Source organism: Zootoca vivipara, chromosome 8 (assembly GCF_965207765.1).
Source record: "Zootoca vivipara chromosome 8, rZooViv2.hap1.1, whole genome shotgun sequence".
In the NCBI taxonomy this organism is placed as follows: Eukaryota; Metazoa; Chordata; class Lepidosauria; order Squamata; family Lacertidae; genus Zootoca; species Zootoca vivipara.
The window spans coordinates 81,098,554-81,112,881 of NC_142591.1; the positions used below are offsets into that span (position 1 = coordinate 81,098,554).

Here is a 14,328-nt window from a genome sequence, read left to right on the forward strand (position 1 = left end):
ACTTGCACTTTTTGGCATGCTTTCAAACTGCTAAGGTTGGCAGGAGCCGGGACCGAGCAACAGGAGCTCACCCTGTCACAGGGATTCGAACCGCCGACCTTCTGATCGGCAATCCCAAGAGTCTCAGTCGTGCCACCCACATCCCTGCATTGACAAGGTAAAGGTAAAGGACCGCTGACAGTTAAGTCCAGTCGTGAACGACTCTGCGGTCGTGGCGCTCATCTCGCTTTACTGGCCGAGGGAGCCGACGTTTGTCCGCATTGACAAGGTAGAAGGGTGATATTTTGATTTAGGTGGGAAAGGTGCCAAAATCGGTTTCCCACCATTTCTCATTTTCTCCAGTCTCAAATTCAATCTGAAATTCTCCAATCTCCAATATTTGCCACATTTACATTTTGAATAATAATAATAATAAAACCTCTTAAAAATTCACCAGGATTTTAGTACACATTTTCTGTAACTTTCCTAACTTCAGTATACCTGAAGGAGCATCTCCACCCCATCAATCAGCTCGAGTGATTTCTGGCTGTTCCCTCACTGCAAGAAGTGAAGCTACAGGGAAACAGGCAGAGGACCTTCTTGGTAGTAGTGTCCACCCTGTGGAACGCCTTCCCATCAGAAGGAAATAAACAACTATCTGACTTTTAGAAGACTTTTAGAAGAGATCTGATGGCAGCCCTGTTTAGGGAAGTTTTTAATGTTTGAAGTTTTATTCTGTTTTTAGTGTTCTGCTAGGAGCCGCCCAGAGTGGCTGGGGAAACCCAGCCAGATGGAGGGGTATAAATAATAAATTGTTGTTGTTGTTGTTGTTTAGTCGTGTCCGACTCTTCGTGACCCCATGGACCAGAGCACGCCAGGCACTCCTGTCCTCCACTGCCTCCCGCAGTTTGGTCAAACCCATGTTTGTGGCCTCGAGAACACTGTCCAACCATCTCGTCCTCTGTCGTCCCCTTCTCCTAGTTCCCTCAATCTTATCCAACATCAGGGTCTTTTCCAGGGAGTCTTCTCTTCTCATGAGGTGGTCAAAGTATTGGAGCCTCAGCTTCAGGATCTGTCCTTCCAGTGAGCACTCAGGGCTGATTTCCTTAAGAATGAATAAGTTTGATCTTCTTGGACTGCAGTCTTCTCCAGCACCATAATTCAAAAGCATCCATTCTTCGGTGATATTATTATTATTATTATTATTATTATTATTATTATTATTATTATTATTATTTGTTGGTATTGCAAGCAATCTCATAGTTCTTGTTTAGGTGAAATTCAGGGGCGATTTTGAACTGATTTCTTTATACTGTCCAGTTTGGGCAACATATCTCAGGAATGTTAAGGGATGCAAAGAATACTTTCCTAAAGAACAAACTAAATTCTTGGGGGGAGGGGGTCTTCCACACCCTTTGTTCCTGTCTCGCAGTAGATCCCAAGCGAGGGGCTTTTAAAAAGAAACAGATTTCACGCACGCCAATGGCTTCATGCTTTTTATATCTGCAAGGAAGTCATTCTGGCTCCATGGATGAAATCTAACCTTTTCTTTTTTAGCGCAGTGCAGGATTGTGTTAATGAAAGAGCCAGTGTGTCATGCCTTTTTATAGGAATTGAAGAGTGATAGAGCAACAGGCCTAAATCTGGTTGGCGGGGGGGGGGGGATAGTTGCCTGTTTCCCCTATAAAGGGCAAAATATGAGGAGATGCCTGAGGGCATCTCACCGATCGGCAATACATTTTTCTTTTCCTTTCTTTTTTTTTAAAAAAATCTATAGGGAATTTGGTTGTTCCGACCTGAACAAGCTTTCTGACAGTGGACTGCTGCTCCCTCATGTCACAACTAGGGATAGCCCTATGAAAAGGCAGAGTGAAGCAGTTGCCTCAGGCAGCGGATACTGTAGAGACAAGTGGTCTCTCTGCATATGCTTTGGGGAAGGGCGCCATCTTGTCCTTTGCCTCAGGCAGTGCTAGATTTATGAATAAGCTAAACAAGCTATAGCTTAGGGCCCCACTCTCTTGCCCCCCCCCAAAAGAAAATAAAGGGAAAACAAACTGGACAACAAACTGGATGTACATTTCCAAAATATAAGATAAGAAATAAATAAAATAAAACCTGCATACGGCAACAGTGTTTTGTGTTGTGTAGGCTCCTACGATGGAAGTCATGGGCACGTGTGTGTGAATGATATGCAACAACTTTTCGTATTTTTAGTAGAAATGGGGGGGGGATACTTGTTTTTTGTCAAGATCAAGAAGATGGGAATGTGGGGGATTTGTGAAAATAAGCCTGATATGGAGATTATATATATCTGATTGCATTCAAATCGTCACTTGATGCAACATTGGCTGCAAATAGTAGTAGTAGTAGTAGTAGTAGTAGTAGTAGTAGTAGTAGTAAATAATTGCATCTCCATCAACTGTAGTTGCACAAAATAAAAATGAAAAATTTCCTTTCAGCAGCACCTTAGAGCTTTGTTATTGGTATGAGCTTTTGTGTGCATGCACACTTCTTCAGAAGTAGTTGCACACTGTACCATGACAGCAAATTCTGGAGGAGCACTGTTATGTACTGAGCTGAATCATAGAACAATAGGATCCAGAATCAGCAGTCTGATTGGTCCGCAGGAGCCACCCAATCCAACTCCAGGTGGAAGTGAATCCACAACCTGATTGGCCTGCAGGAGCAGTCAATCAGGCGGCTGGCAGAAGTGAATCCGCAACCTGATTAGCCTGCAGGATCAGCCAATCAGGCTGCTGGCAGAAGTCAATCCACAAACTGAATGGCCCACAGGTGTAGCCCTGAAGTAGCCAATCACGCAAAGCCCATTGTGTAAATAACGTATATAAGCAGATGGTTTTGGGAAAAGGGCATTCTTCTTCTCTTCTTCTCCTTGATCACTACGAGCTGAATAAAGAGCATGAAATTCACTCTCGACTCCGAGTATATTTCAAGCACCCTTCACCTAGTGCCCACCAAATGCCTCTGAGAGTCACACAAGCTGAGAGTTGCACCCTGATGAAATTGGGTCACAACTCTTGAATTGTGTGCTCCATGCAGTTCTCTCTGTGTGTGTTTGCTTTGTTTCTAAATGCAGGTTAATATGGAATCAGGACAGAATGGATTTATGAATGAACACATGTGAGATTGACACAGACCAGATATATGTTAATCTGACTCTATCCCATGTGATCTGCTTCTCTGCTCAGCCAGCTCCTTAGCTAAAACAGCTGTAGCAGCTCTTAGTAGTGGTGATAATTATCCCTGCACTGTCAGGAGCAAATCTACTATAAAAATAATGAAGCTTAAGCTTCAGGGGCCCTAATCCTGGAGGGGTCCCAGAAACAACTTTGGTCCACATCACTTTTTTAAAAATAAAGAATCTAGCAGACCCGATTTGTATCACACAATTCAAATTGATTTTTTGTTGTTGTTGTGTCTATATTTCAACAATCCCAAAGTTTGAGAATTAGTAGCACAGATGTTGTAAAGGTTTGGTAACCAAGCCCATTGAAGAAGATAACAGTGGTTACCCAGACCTCATTTCTATAAATGATGATGATGATGATTTATTTATACCCTGCCCATCTAACTGGGTCAGATAGGAAGTCAGCTAGTCTCACTATGTTCATTGGGGCTTACTCCAACCTAAATGGGTAATGGATTGCAGCTTAAATCATATATAAAGTGTCAATTTTTTAATAATAATAATAATAATAATAATAATAATAATAATAATAATAATAATTCCCCAGCAACTTTGGGCGGCTCTCAACATAATTTTAAAATCAATCAATCACTTTATTTCAGCTTTAAGCTCATAGACAGGCAAAAACAAGAACAAATACACTCACAGATTTGATTTAGAATTAATAACAATAAAAGGCTTAATAGGAATACAAAATTAAATATAAATATAATAAAGGAATTTCAAATTCCATACAGCAACCCATTATGTCTCTTATATGACAGAAATTAAAAATTTTGCCATTTGTAAAGTTGCAAACGGATCTATATCTTGCAATAAAAAGGCAAGATGAAAATCTGCCGGGTGGCCAGGAAATTTTTGGAGTAATGGTAGCAATAAATTCTTACAGACAGCACTATAGAAAGGACATATAAACACTATGTGCGGAAGGGTTTCAATCGAACGATTATCACAAGAACATAAAACCGAAACTTGGCCCTTAGAGAATCTATGAAAGAGGGAATTTGAAGGGAAAACCTTAAAACGCACTTTAATTAAAGCAAAACGGTGAATGGCAATAGGGAGAGATGATAGCTAAGATGGCACATATAGCACCCGAATGTTGCTGGGAGCATGACCCCCCCCCCCAAGCATAAGATTGTGTTGCAACTCTATATCGTCCAATCTTTGATTTTTATTTTTATTTTTTGCTATGGTAAGATCGTGATTCAAGGATTCTAAGGACGAGATTCCAATAAGTAAGAATATTAAAAACATGGTAAAACATTAAACATTAAAAACTTCCCTAAACCAGGTTGCCTTCAGATGTCTTCTAAAAGTCAGACAGTTGTTTATCTCTCTGACCTCTGATGGGAGTGCGTTCCACAGGGCGGGTGCCACTACCGAGAAGGTCCTCTGCCTGGTTCCCTGTAACCTCACTTCATGCAGTGAAGGAACCACCAGAAGGCTTCGGAGCTGGATCTCAGTGTCCAATCTGGACGATGATGGTGGAGACGCTCCTTCGGGTACACTGGGGCGAGGCCATTTAGAGCTTTATAGGACAGCACCAAAGGGGCTCCCATAACTGTTCAAGCTTCAGGGCCCCCAAAATGTAGGACTGCCACTGGCCTGACAACTATAAATACCATGGAGACAGGGAGAGAGGTAGCATTGGTGCCAAATCTCACCTAAAGCAAAGCAAAACTGAAGCTATTTTGAGGGTCCTGATCAGAGAAAACATCTGCCGAAACAAAAGATGAGAACTCCCACTCCACCCCAAAAAGTTTTCCAGTTAAATTAATGTATACCTCATAACTCTGTCTTCTGAGAAATTTCTATGTGGGAGAAGAAGCTACAGTTAGAACTGGATATGGAATAACTGATTGGTTCAAAATTAGGAAAGGAGTATGACAAGGCTGTATATTGTCTCCCTGCTTATTTAACTTATATGCAGAATTCATCATGTGAAAGGCTGGACTGGATGAATCCCAAACCAGAATTAAGATTGCTGGAAGAAATATCAACAACGTCAGATATGCTGATGACACAACCTTGATGGCAGAAAGTGAGGAGGAATTAAAGAACCTTTTAATGAGGGTGAAAGAGGAGAGCACAAAATATGGTCTGAAACGCAACATTAAAAAAAAACCCTAAGATCATGGCCACTGGTCCCATCACCTCCTGGCAAATAGAAGGGATGGAAATGGAGGCAGTGAGAGATTTTATTTTCTTGGGTTCCATGATCACTGCAGATAGTGACAGCAGTCACGAAATTAAAAGACACCTGCTTCTTGGGAGAAAAGCAATGACAAACCTAGATAGCATCTTAAAAAGCAGAGACATCACCTTGCCAACAAAGGTCTGTTAAAGCTATGGTTTTCCCAGTAGTGATGTATGCATAGCTGCCAAGTTATCCCTTTTTTACAGGGATTTTCCCTTATGCTGAATAGGCTTCCTCGCGAGAAAAGGGAAAACTTGGCAGCTATGGTGTATGGAAGTGAGAAGGCTGATCGCCGAGGAATTGATGCTGTTGAATTATGGTGCTGGAGGAGACTCTTGAGAGTCCCATGGACTGCAAGAAGATCAAACCTATCCATTCTGAAGGAAATCAGCCCTGAATGCTCACTGGAAGGACGGATCCTGAAGCTGAGGCTCCAATACTTTGGCCACCTCATGAGAAGAGAAGACTCCCTGGAAAAGACCCTGATGTTGGGAAAGATTGAGGACACAAGGAGAAGTGGACGAAAGAGGACGAGATAGTTGGACAATGTTCTTGAAGCTACCAGCATGAGTTTGACCAAACTGTGGGAGGCAGTGGAAGAAAGGAGTGCCTGGCGTGCTCTGGTCCATGGGGTCACGAAGAGTCGGACACGACTAAACAACAACAACAACAACAACAACAACAACAACATACCTCATAACAATAGCAACTCATAGCTTTGTGGAATTACAGAGTTGGACTGTTTCTTGTGCAGTGTCTCTCGGAAGCTCTAAAGGGGAATAGTCAGACAAAAGAGTCAAATGGATTTTTTAAAAGTCTGGGAACAGGCAGCAAGGAGAAAGAGAGGAGGAACAATACTTTAGAATGCGGCACAAATCTGAAAAAAAACAAAACACCCTTCCATGTTTATCTCCATGAATTCCTCCGGTTACATCACTTGATTAAACAGGAGACGGTTGGGTTTTTCTCATAGTCTGGAATTTAGAGAGGAGATAGAAGGGAGAATGAGATGAAGGAAACAGGAATGAAAGTTTCTATGGCAAAGCGTGTTACAGACAGGGAAAGGACTCCGTGAAAACAAAGTTCTTCTAAGAGCCCACACTGAGATTTCAGGGCCCTTGTTGCTGCAGAAACAGCATTCATGGAAGAGTCTGTCATGCTGGTAGCTTTGCAGAGGCCTGACCCCTCTGGCACAGGAGCCAAAAGGAGGGTCACCACAACTCATTCTCTGGACAGCCTCTTGGCCATGTCTTGCCCCCACCCCACTGTCCTTGACAGGTGTTGATGCAAAGACCGGTCAATAGTCCTGACATTCGCTGGAAGGAATTCTAACCATCTTGCTATACGTTTCCATTTTCTATTTCCCTCCCTCTCTCCTCTTGTCCATTCTTCTACTTCTATTTGAATGATTTATTACGGTCAATACAATGCAACACACAATTAAACCTGTACAACTGGTTAAAACAATTAAAAACAAATAAACATATTATTATTAAACATTCCTCCTAATCTTCGTTGAAGTCAGTTTTGTTTTGCTTTTCTCAGTCTTCTCAGTGATATGGGAAGAAAGATACGTTGAGTAAAATAATTCCAAATCTACAGAAGAGCGTTTCCTGGGAGAATTCTTAGAATATAAGTTACAATTCCACAGAATATGATCAACAGACTCTGTTGCTCTAGCTCCACACAGACACATACATATTTATCATTAACTGGGATCATGTTGAATTATCGATTTGTCAATGCCGAAGGCAGCACATTAAAACAAGCAAGCAATCTGAAATGGGCTTTCGGGGGTTTTTAAGTGAAGCTCAGAAGAAACAGCATCACTTTCATAGGCTTTAAACATCTCAGCAACACACACAGGGCATGGTTAAACAGTTCCTGTTTGTGATTAACAGAAGGGTCAATTAAAGAAACGGGGGGAGGAGAAGCTTAATATGGATTTTTAGGATATACTTCCCTTGCGGGAAAATTACAAGGCATTGTCACCAGACAGGAAATTTTGGAGTCTGTCTCACCTAAGAGCAGGGGTCAGCAAACTTTTTCAGCAGGGTGCCGGTCCACTGTCCCTCAGACTTTGTGGGGGGCCGTACTATATTTTGAAGAGGGGGAAATGAACAAATTCCTATGTCCCACAAATAACCCAGAGATGCATTTTAAATAAAAGGACACATTCTACTCATGTAAAAACGCACTGATTCCTGGACCATCCGTGGGCTGGATTTAGAAGGTGATTGGGCCGCATCCGGCCCACAGGCCTTAGGTTGCCTTCCCATGCCTTAGTGACTGAAGATGAACAGCACCCCACATTCAGAGTTTACTGCAGAATTTGCTGCTGCAGCTTCACATATTAACAGAGATAATTTTTTATATAATGGCTGAGCTTTACCATTCATAAATCTGACAGCTTCACAGCAAGCCCACGTGAGAGGAAATGGCTTCTCCCGATTTGCCACTATGCAGCAAAAACAAATTTTGGGGATAGAAGTTGTGTTCATGTACATCTCCGAGCATGTGAACTCTGCTTCCATGGATTGGGGGGCAGGATTTACTCTGCTGCATATTTCATGACTTTAAATCTCTGATGGTGTTCTTTCACCAAGGAGTAAAGGTAAAGGTAAAGGGACCCCTGACCATTAGGTCCAGTCGTGACCGACTCTGGGGTTGCACGCTCATCTCGCATTATTGGCCAAGGGAGCCGGCATATAGCTTCCAGGTCATGTGGCCAGCATGACAAAGCTGCTTCTGGCAAACCAGAGCAGCACATGGAAACACCGTTTACCTTCCCGCTGTAGCGGTTCCTATTTATCTACTTGCATTTTGACGTGCTTTCGAACTGCTAGGTTGGCAGGAGCTGGGACCAAGCAACGGGAGCTCACCCCGTCACAGGGATTCGAACCGCCGACCTTCTGATCAGCAAGCCCTAGGCTCGGTGGTTTAACCACAGCGCCACCTGGGTCCCATATTTCACCAAGGAGTACTTGCCCCAAACCCCAAACTTGCCCCAATAATACTTGGCATCCAGGAATGTGCCTTTCTCTATTTTATTTTATTCTTTCCTTGCCACCAACAAGATTTTCAGCTGAACACCAGTTATTATTTTATCATTGGCAAGTATCTCTGGAAGTCCACTGTGTAAATGGATTCTTACGTTTTGTTTTCTTAATCTCGTGACAGTACCATTTGTGACAAAGGGCAGGAGTAGGGCAGTTGGCTCCTAACACAGCTGCTGTCGAGGCCAAACCTGGAAGAATAGCAAAACTGACTCAACTCCAATAGAACTGCATCTATAACTGAAAACATTGTCCTTGCAAACCTGACTTGTTCTCCTATGCAAGTAAATGATCCAAAACAACCAAAGTCAGTTTTTAAGCAAAACAGAGATCAGAGAAAATGGGGAGGGGGGGGTATCCTCTCATGCCATCCCACCCGCCAGGAGACTTTGAACATTGCTACCATTTTGATCATACTGTCTCATCAGCCTCCAGTCACAAAGTAATGAGGGCTCCCCAGTTGAGAAAAGCTGCTAACTTATTAACTAATGCAAAGTGTGCTTCTTTGAAGTAAGCAAATGATCTCTCCATTGATCACCACAGCAACTTAACCCTGCCTGCTTTGTTTAAGGATCTCTACAAACAATCTTTGGGAAAGCATTTATTCCGCCTTCTAGGGATACGCTTGATGTCCCCATTCAACTGATGGGGACACATTTCTTCCTGGCGTGTGCTGCAGTCGGGTTACTGGGGCAACACCCAAAACTCCTGCCTGGAATCTTGCCTCCTCTTCCCCCACCCACCCTGGGGGTGGGGGGGGGGAGGCACCAGATTTGAATCCAAAACTCTTAATCAGTTCTCAAACTTCTACAATAGGTGCTTTGAGAGATCCTTTCCCAGAATATTTAGACCTCCCTTCCCACACTGAGTTCAGACCGAAGGCTAAAGACAGTAGTAACCGTAAACAGTGAGATAAATTTGTTGGTTTCCAGAGAATCTTTGTTATATTTGCCTCACAGTTGCTCTCTGTACAGTAATGATTTCTTTGAATAGAGAAAGATGTGATCCTGCCAGTTTTAGCCACATTGCTCAGCAGAGTGCTATCCACTATGAAATTGCAGAAGGGCCAATTTGGATGCAGGAAATGTTCAGTAACAGTGGTGTGGCTGTGTGTAATTAAAATGTAAACCACACCCTGTTTAAAACAGGGTTTTAAATATATCTTGTATACACCCATGCATTTCCCCTCAAACACATGTTGTGCCATTTCCACCACATGCCCCAAACCGCCAGTCCTCAGTTTTCATCCTACGCAGGCCTGCCTCACACCTGCATGCGGTTTCCCCAAAACTGTGTAGAGGAGTCAATTCAAACTTACATTGGAACTGTCCCAAGTTTAGCTCTTGCACTGCAAGAGAACAGGAAGGGTGAGAAATGAGCGTGGAGGATCAGCAGGGGTTACATTCAGACGGCCTTGCAGTTTAATGCAGACCTCCCTTAACTTACACATCTCAAAGCAATATTTGAACTGAAAGACAATTTTCCTTTGAAATTTACAATTCTCTGAATTTTGCAATGCAGTTCTTAAGCCATAGTATTTGCAGATAAAGTGTGCATATTAATGGGAACTGTGCAAAAGTATTCACAAATTAGAGAAATAGCATGCACAATGCAGGATGGCTCAGTTAGAGTGTGGTGCTAATAACACTGAGGTTGCAGGTTCAATCCCCAAATGGGATAGCTGCATATTCCTGCATTGCAGGAGGTTGGACTAGATGATCCTTAGGGTCCCTTCCAACTCTATGATTCTATGATTATATTTGGGGAAATTGCTTGCAAAAATCTGTGTATTCTGCAAAACAATTCTGATGGATTTTTGTGTGGACTTTTTTTAAAAAAAATACTCATGAACTGTCACAGAATGTGGAGGACAAAACTTAAGGTTGGATAAACAAAGAATGGGAAAATGAGAAACTGAGAACAATTAGCATCAATGCATTTGCCCATTCCTGAGTGACAGAAGAATTTAAACAGGACATTCATGTCACACATGAAATCCCCAGGCCATTTGGTGGATAATAGCTCACACAATGAAGAGTTTTCTCCAGAGCTTGGAGGCTACCCCCAGATATTTCATTTCACCCAGAAATAATTCAATTCACACAAGTCTATTTTGGTATGGTGTTCTTTTCTCTAACATCTGCCATTAAGCGGCCTGGTCTCTGTGATTATGTGGTCTGTAATGCAAGCTGCTAAGTTTGCCCAAAGCTGGGAGGGGAAAGCAGGAAGTTCAAAACTCTGTCATTATGTTGTGCTGCATGTACACTTGCTGAAGAGCTTCAGGTGCTACCCACTTTCAGAAATAGAATTCTGGGCCAAAACGACAATCAATCACCATCTTTGCAAAGCCATGAAAATGCTCCATAAGGAAGAATCGCATACACTACTATTGCTACCACCAGGCTGAGTGCAAAATTCAGTCCCCCCAAGATGTAATACTTGAAGAAGAGGGGATGACCAGCAGGCAGGGCAAAAACATAGCGCAGATCTTGGAATTACATAGCAGTCAAGCTAGCTCTTTCTTGGTTGTGGTTGAGTTCTCCTTGCCTTCTTTGGAATGCATGTTATGGAGCTTTTGCAGAGAAGCCTTTCAGAGCCTTTTGCAAGAAGGTTCTCAAAAAAACCAAGGTGAAAGAGTGATTTTACCCAGCCTCCCCTGCTAATTCTCTCCACCCAAGTTTAACATTGCAAAATAGTGGTGAGGGGGAAGGCCATACCTCACTGGCGGAGGAAGGCGGGTGCGGGGGGGAGTGCGGTGTGCACCAGGGGCCAGCCATGAGAGCAAGTGACATTGCTGCGCCAACCCCAACCCCCCCCCCATGCTTGTTGCACGGACGGCGCTCCTGGACACTCGCAGCACAGGTGGCGGGCTGCTAGGGATGCTGCTGCTGCGGACGGCTAGCGGTGCCCCCCCACGCTCTTCGCATGGGCAGCAGATGGCTAGGGACACTCATCGCACAGGCGGCTAGCGGCAGCCCCCCCACGCTCGCTGTGCGGGTGGCTAGCCCCGCCCCTGCACTGCTACAGGTGCTAGGGCAGGTAGCTCCGCCCCTGCCATACCCTTCAAGTGTCCCAGTTTTCCAGGGACAGTCCTGGAATTACGAAAGACCATCTCAGCTTCTGATTTGATCCTGGAATGTCCCTATTTCCTCCACCTGTGCTGCTGCCACCGAGCTCATGGAGGAGGATGAGCTGGTGCTTGTCCTGAGTGGAAGCTGTGGCTGTGATGGAGAATCCTGTTGTTTCTCCATGGCCTCTCCGTGGCCACCGCTGCTTGCCTCCTCCCTTGGGCAGCTCATAGGACATGGGCTATGATTTCATCTTAAAATAAGGACGACTGAAAGCTTTCTGTAGTCAATCATTTGGAAATTACATGAAAATCTTGCTAACGAAAAATAAGGTAATAGAAAACCAAGAGGCGTCAAGGTGAGTAAAAACAAAAATAGAACAGAAAGCAGGCTAGAGAAAAATCAAACACAATAACAAGGGTGATTAAAAATGGGCCTTCCTCCCTTTTAACTGTATACAAGCTTACAGGCCAACCCTGCTCTGGGAAGACTGTTTGCCCCCTTATCAGGTGGGCGGCTTTGCAGGCAGGCCCCCGGTCTCCCTAGTAAATCAGCCTATCACAGGCCAGATTGTCTTCCTGCCACCAAATGGACCAATAGCGGCAGGAGTTAGGGGGCGTTCTCCTGGGTGCAGGACCAAATGACCAATTGTGGACCTTGGCACCATATGCCAGGGGGAGTTTAAATGCCTGGCCTGTGGGGCCTTTTGGTCACTCTCTTGCCGCACCTCTTCTCCCACCCACCGTCTCTCAGATTAGGGTTTCTTCCTGTATGGTTACGACCTGCTTATGGACAATGTCAGTCGCCTACTTTTCAGGGGCCGAGCAGGAATTTTCCCCACTTGGTTAATTGGCACCACCATTTGGGTTTCTGCCTACCTCATAGCAATCATCACAACTTTGTAAGGCGGATAGGCATTAGGTAAGCCTAGCCTTGGTTGGAGGGAAGGTTGTAGCCTCTGCCTGCCCCTCCATGGGTTATTCTTTTAAAAGGACCCAGGAGGAGTGGCACCTGTCTGATGCCCAGATGGTGGCTAGGGTCAAACCACTCCTCCAACGGGGACCTCTTGGGGGACTCCCCGATTGGACATAGGACATAGGGCACCCCCCTTGCCAGCCTAACCCTTAGAATCACTCCCAGCAGACAAGTGGCAGTGACATGTCCCGTTGCTTACCACAGTGCCTATGGCCAAACCTCACATCTGTAACCAATAAAGTTGTGGCCTTATTTGATCCCCAAAACCAATATGCTGTGTGTTGTCGAGTTATCCGCACCTCAGGGAACAGGGTGGTCATGGGGCCTTGATACACCCCATTGACTTCAATGGGAATTACTTCTGAGTAGACAGCCTGCCCGGGTTGGAGGGGAATGAATTTCAAGCCCAAATGATGCAGTTTTTAATTTCAGGAACTGGAAACAGAAAGTGCTTACCCATACAAACTGGGAAGAGTCTGCAGAAAAAGACATAAAAACAGCTCTCCAAATTACACTGCAGGGGACCATGTAATTAAAGCAGGCCCAGGAGGAAAATTACTAAGCAAAGCATTAGGCAAGTTATGAACCACGAGAGCCAACTGTAACAAGTGTTCTCATTCCATCTGAATGAAGGGCTGTCCAGATGGAGACACACATCCTAGAATTTCGTCGTTAGCCCGGTTTACTGTGACAATTTATTTTCTTCACCTCAAGGAAGACGAAGCCAAGAATGTCACTTTTTGCACGTCTTTTTTGTTATATGGGAAATTATCCAAGTTCTCAGCTATCCTTGAGAATTAATTAATGGGGTGGCTTCTAGGTTCATCTCCTTTAGGTTCAACTGCTTCATCTCCTTTATCAGACAGCAGAGGTGAGCCAGGCAGGGCACTGTCCCTGGGATTCCACTGCTCAAGGTGACTGCTTTGTGGGATGCAATCCACTGGGAGCAGTCAAATACAACATTCCTTGTTTTCCTAGAGTGAACATGCAAGGAGATGTTTGGTCCAGCCAGTCAAAACTTCCTTGTCCCTCCTGGCTGGAGCACCCCTTCCTTTTGCATTTGATAGAAGGTGGGTGTGACCTAACCTGTCCAGGCAACAAAAGGACGAGTCACACAGCACACCTCTATCTTTTTCACTTCCTTCTACATTTGATCAGCTTCTACGTAGGACTGCTCTGTTAGCTTCCAGCTACCAGAAACTGGGATCATTCCTCCACCTGGGGTAGATCCATCCACATGTACATATTTGTAACTAAGTCTGCCTTCAGGGATCACACTGTGCTCTGCCTGATGTAACTAAACTTCTTTTATTGACTTTGAATAAGATTGTGGTGTCTTTATTCTTTTAAGAGGGATCCAAGGGAACTTACCAGGAATGTACAATTCAGTCTGAACCAAATTGAATTGTATAATAGTGAGAGGTTTACACAAGTCTGCAACCAGCTATCTGCTGTGCATGTAAAAAGGGGAATGTAAACTCTGCTAAGTAAAGGAACTTGCTAGCGCAAGTTAGGAAGGATGTTAATAAACAATATATCCTCTCCTGCCACTCTTAATGGACCTCATGTATTCCCACATGAGGTCCACCTCACAGACAAGCTGGCCTTTTCTGAGGTCCTTCTCCTTATGCCCTCGCTGAGGGAGGTGCAGAGGGTAGCATCAGAAGAACAGGCCTTTTCAGAGTTGCCTCTCAGATGCCTGAGCATACCCAAAGTGATACCCAATCTAGTCTAGTGGTCAGAACAGCCTTCACCACCCTGGTGCTTTGCAGAAGTTTTGAACTATACATCTCAGTATGGTGGGCTAGCATTTGGTGGGCAATGCGGGGATAGATGGTTTGG

At 44.2% G+C, this 14,328-nt stretch overlaps 1 protein-coding gene across 2 annotated transcripts in view; it reads right to left on the minus strand.

Moving 5' to 3' along the window:
* The window catches only part of COL22A1 (collagen type XXII alpha 1 chain), a 180,488-nt gene that overhangs the window by 163,272 nt on the left and 2,888 nt on the right, over positions 1-14,328 (minus strand). The window contains exon 1 of one of the 2 annotated variants that reach the window (XM_060277590.2): positions 6,081-6,156. The exons of the other annotated variant lie outside the window; for it this stretch is intronic. The gene's annotated coding sequence lies outside the window, so the exon portion shown is untranslated. Of the gene's footprint in view, positions 1-6,080; positions 6,157-14,328 lie in introns of those variants that run through there. 2 annotated transcript variants of the gene reach the window in all.